Below are 5,426 nucleotides of genomic sequence, written 5' to 3'. Positions count from 1 at the left end.
TATATCTGCCGCTAGTTTGTGTGGGTGTTTCGATTTCTATCCTTCTACCATTCGCCTTCTCTATGTATTTGTGTCTCACCTTTGACCTCAGCCGCTTGCGACTTGGTTGTTCGGGACAATTTTATAATCGCCCCTTTTCTGGCTCTTCTCTCTCTCTCTCTCTGTCTCCCTCTGTGTCACTGATTTTGTGTTGCAAGTTTATTGTTATTGCCTTTGTTTCTTTCTGTTTCTGGCCTTGATATTTTCATTTTCAGCATTCAGCAGCATTTGGTCAGAGTAATTAAATGAAATTTACAATAATTTCTTATGCCTTTTCTATCTTCTATTTTCAGCAGGAGTTTTGTTTTCTTTTGCTTTTCATCTTCTAGCCATTTGCCCAGTTTCTCACACACCCAGTTAAAAACTCACGTCTCCGGGGGGCTATTAAATGTCCATGTCCATTGGGTCTATAGCCCTCCTTCCCCTGGCTCCTCCTCAACATTTCTCACTCTATCTGTTGTTGCTTTTTCGGTATATTTTCTGTTATTATTGTTATTACAACACACACACACACACACAGTCGTAGAGACTGAGCATAGGAGAGAGGAGAGAAGAGAACCGACAGAGGGAAGTAAAAGAGAAAGATACATTTTGTGTCATTTTCGTAACAATAACAACAATAAACACCTTCAGGTCTCTTGGCAATCTAAATTTCTTTTTGCTTACCGGCAACACCGACAACAACGACAACAACAACAACAGGCAACAACACCGACCGACAGTAGCAACAGCTTCCGCATCAGTTAAAAATAATGACAATTGAAATCTAAGAAATTCCAAGAGAAGCTGAAAAGAATAAACAAATATTTGTTGGATTTTCTGCACAGAAACATAATATACGTAACACCCAGACACTTACACACACACACATACACACACAAACATACATATACACATTACCTGACTTATATCAGTTAACCGATTCCAAGATTTGATTAAGACAGCTCAAAACATAAATATTATTTAACACTAATAAGAAATAAAGTTTAAGCCAAAATACAAAAATGCTTGTACAAAATTTTTAAAGCAAGAAAAAAATATTTGAAAATAGTTAATTGACGCCTGAATTGGTTTTTCAAATTTCTTAGAAAAGAAGAAAATAAATAAATAATTAAAATTTAAATTTAAAAATTTACTAAATGGGTTGATGTACAATTTATCTTTTATTTCGTAAGATTTTCGATTCTTTTCTTTTACAAGAACATTGACATTATATCTACATATATATGTATATCTTGAATTATATTTTATGATTATGATTGAAATAATTCAGTTTGTTTCCAAAAATTTGGCATTTTGTCTTGTTTTCAAGTGTTAGCAACGAAAATTTGAATTGAAATTAAAGAACAACTTCCCATAGAGTCTTAGATTTTATAAATTAAATGGTTGCAATTTTGAAAAATAAATTTGGCAACTTGTTAAACAAGTTTCCCATAATTCATAACCTAAACTAAGCTTCACATTTAACCAATTGGAATTAGAAAGTACTTTTATTATTTCTGTTTTTTATATTCTATTAATACATCTAATAATTTGGTTGTATACTTAGATTCCAGACATATTCACTTTTTTATTTCATTTTTAGGGAATGTTTTCCTTCATTTGCTTTTTGTTTCGTTTTTTGTTTTTCTTTTGCTACTTCTCTAACCCCATTTGCCATGTGAAACTGAAACCGAAAAAAAATAAAATTGAAATCTAAACTGAAATTCCAGCAAACGGCATAATTACCAGACCTTAGTTGTTGTTATTGTTGCTATTACTGTTGGTAATTTGTTGGGTTGCGTTGGGGGAGTTGGGGCTCGTTACTTTATGTTCAGTTATGTTGAGTTTTTTCCCAAGCCGAAAAGTAAAAGCTGAGTCTACATAATTGAGTTACAGCCCCCCGCCTCCAAAACCTCTGAGAAAGCAAAGCAAACCAAAACTCTTTCATATGGGAAGAAAACTCTTTCAAAGATGATAATGAATTTGTTATCTGGAAATGTTAGGTAATCACAATCTTTAAGAAATATAGAATTCAATTGGGAAAACTATTCTCTTGGCGTCTAATGAGATCTACTGATTTTTCGATATACACAAAATCAACTAAGAACTGAAATTCCACAAAAAGTGAAAATCCTTACCGTAACCGAAACTTTGGGTAGAATTTTTGGGAATTTTTTTCACTCTGTAGACGTAAGAGATTTTGTCACAGATTTGCATTATTTATTTTTATGCAGCACTAAACTAAACGACAAAAATTTTAAATTGAATATGAAACGAATTAAATCAAATGAAAATAAAAGTTTGCTTTTACGTTGAAAAATGGTTGGGCCATTTTTCATGCATACGAAAGAAGGACGAGTTGCGAGTTACGAGTTGCGGGTTGCGGATTACCAGATTGGGGAGACTGAAGAGAAAAACCACAATGGCAAAGCGTCAATCATAAAAAAAGGAAAAAAGAATAATAATAATAAAAAAAAAACAACGAGAACTTTTGGTATAAAAACTCCAATTCATATGCGTGCATTTATACATAGAACAGATCTAACAAATATGTGAAAGGAGGAAAAAAACGACTTGACAAGAGTATAAACTCAATTTGCATGGCAGCTGCTTTATTACTGCAAACGAGAGGGCTGTTTGAAAACTTTAACACCGATATAGATCTTTTACATACATGGCATAAACTTCATTTTCACAGAGCAAACAAACTTCAATTTGTAGTTTCTTCGATTTACTTTACGACTTACAATAACTTTGGTTTATTGGCCAACAACTATTGAATCAGTCCTCGTTGATATCATTTCATTTTTTAATGTATAAATCTGAAATAAATCGCTGTCGTTTAAAATTCAGTCAATGGGCGTTGCAAATAAATCAAAAATTTATTGTAACGCATTTAAATACATGCATATTTCATCGATAAACAACGACGAAAGGGCCGCAATGAAACAAAGAAAAAAAATACCAAACATACATAAATACATACATATGTATGTATATAGAGTGGCAACTCTGGAGACATTGCCAGATGAAAGCTCCTTAACATGGCTCAAAGCAGCATGCAGCTCTTACCTACTCATGAACGATTGAATATTAAAATAACAAACTATTAAAGATTTTATTCAAAAACCAAAGTAAATCTTATTTGTTTCATCTGCTCAGGTGGCAATACTGCAACTACAGTACTGAGCACAACTGTACTTACACATGAGACAGAGTTTTCAATTTGTAGCCAAAGAGGAGAAAGAGATGCAGTAATTCCCCCCAATCAATCAGCTAATTTCAAGTAAACTTTACTTTTTTGATTTTTATTTAAACTTGATAGGCTTTTTTTTGTTTTTGGTTTTCCTTTCGTTTTCTATCTCCGCTTTTCAAGTTCATTGTCACTTGGTGTATGTTTCCAGCTGGCGTCGCGCTGCAAAAGATGAAGGAGGCGACGACCAGACCCCCTCTAAGGCGACTGTGATGCCAACGACCCAACCATAATCCAATTATGAATTTTCACATAAATTTTTAACGCAACCCCAGCCAAAAAAAAAACACAAAAATAAATATATATATTTGTGACGAGATGAAAAAGTTGATTGTGTGTGTGTGTGTGTGTGTTTGAGTGTGAGTGTGTATTTTTCCCCCCACAAATAATAACAATAAATTGTTCAAAGCATGAAGCAATTCAATAAAAATAATGAAGAAGAAATGCAGACGTCAAAAAGGGCTTTTCCTTGATGGTCGCTTGCGAGAGAAGAATCAGAGGGGTGAAGGTAAGGAGGGAGGTGGCGGGAAGGGGGGTGGAGCATTATGTACTTTATTTTTATCAGTCCGTCTCATAGTCTTATAATGATAATGCTGATAATTACAGCTGCAGCACCAGCAGCAGTAAGACTACAAAGCCGAACTTTGCTATCAACTGCTGAGGAATGATGGGGACGGGTTAAAGGGGGGCTGCAGCATCTTCGAGTTGACTCATTGAAAGTCATCAGGGCGACAACAACGACATCAACGTCAACGTCATTGTCAGCTTGCAGCTTGCAACAATCTGTGTCGCCTCAACCCCGCTCCATACTCACTCCATCTCCACCGTTTTCCAAAGCCCAAAACCGAATCCCATCCCATGACCATGCCCAATCCCCATGCCCCCAGCTCTATGCTCCATGCTCCATGCCATCATCATCATCATTATCATTATCATCTTCGTGTCTGAGTCGTCGTCGTCGTCAAGTTGAGTCCCCATTTGCTTTTTGCCATCAAACCTCATCGAGTATGACAATTTCATTTATTTAACATGATTTTTACGCAGCGAGTGTCGGAAATGAGTATTGGTATGGGTATGGGTATGGATGAATACTCATTCGATCCTCTGCTTCGACTTCTACTTCTTCATATTCTTTGTTTTTTTTTTTTTGTTATCTTTTTATTATTATTATTTGTTTTGCATCCATGCTAAAGACAAGCTAAAATAAAAAGGAGTGGAGTGCCTTCGTCTTGGAGGATTCGCTTTTAACGAATGTCTGATTGAGTTATCTTTCTATTTCTCCTTCTCTCTCTCTATTTGGCTCTGTGTCTATTATGAGCAATGTGCTCAATCATGTGAGTGACAAACCTATTCAATAGATTTAGTGCCATGAAAAGCATTGTGCAAAGCATATCGAGAAATTTCATTCACCAAGTTACTCTCCATTAAATTTTTTGAATCAAAATTATTAAAGAATTAAAAAAGAAAAATGTGTATATGAATATATTTGCATTCACTTGAATGAATAAGAATGAATCAATTGATTAACTATCCATTGGAAAACTCTTTACCGCAGTAATCCTTCGCACATGAGACCAAAGAATACACCAATCGTTATTTATTCCGATTTAAGCCCCTTCCAATTTCGGACCCACTCTGATTGCTGGTCTCACCCTCACCCTCACCCTCCTTATCCTCTTCTTCTGTAACCAGGCACTTTCCAAGCTCCTCTTTCTCATTCACTCTCACTCACTCTTTATTTGAGTTCTCAAGTGATCTGTGGCAAGTGCCTTCTCTTCTCGCACTTTTGGTAATGACACAAAACTCACAAGTTGGGTGAGAAAAAAGAGAAAAGAAGTGGGGGCGGGGCAAATACTGCTGTGTGATTATCAGCAATTTTCATAAAGAAATGGAAAATCGAAAAATGAAATGAAATGAATTGAAAGCAAAGTGCCAGACGACGGCAACGTGGTGAAGTGCCACAGCCATGGCTCCCATCACCCAACCATCCTAACGCCATTTCCATCACCATTCCCACCAGTTTCATCTTCTACTTATCAATGAGCTACGTGCCTTTTCGGTGATTTTGCAGCCTCTCCTGAAATACGGGAAAGAACTCAAAAAAAAACACAACCGAAAAAATCATATTAATAATAATAATAATAATAATAAT

Source organism: Drosophila willistoni, unplaced genomic scaffold, assembly GCF_018902025.1.
Source record: "Drosophila willistoni isolate 14030-0811.24 unplaced genomic scaffold, UCI_dwil_1.1 Seg143.1, whole genome shotgun sequence".
Classification (NCBI taxonomy): Eukaryota; Metazoa; Arthropoda; class Insecta; order Diptera; family Drosophilidae; genus Drosophila; species Drosophila willistoni.
This window is presented reverse-complemented; position numbering follows the sequence as displayed.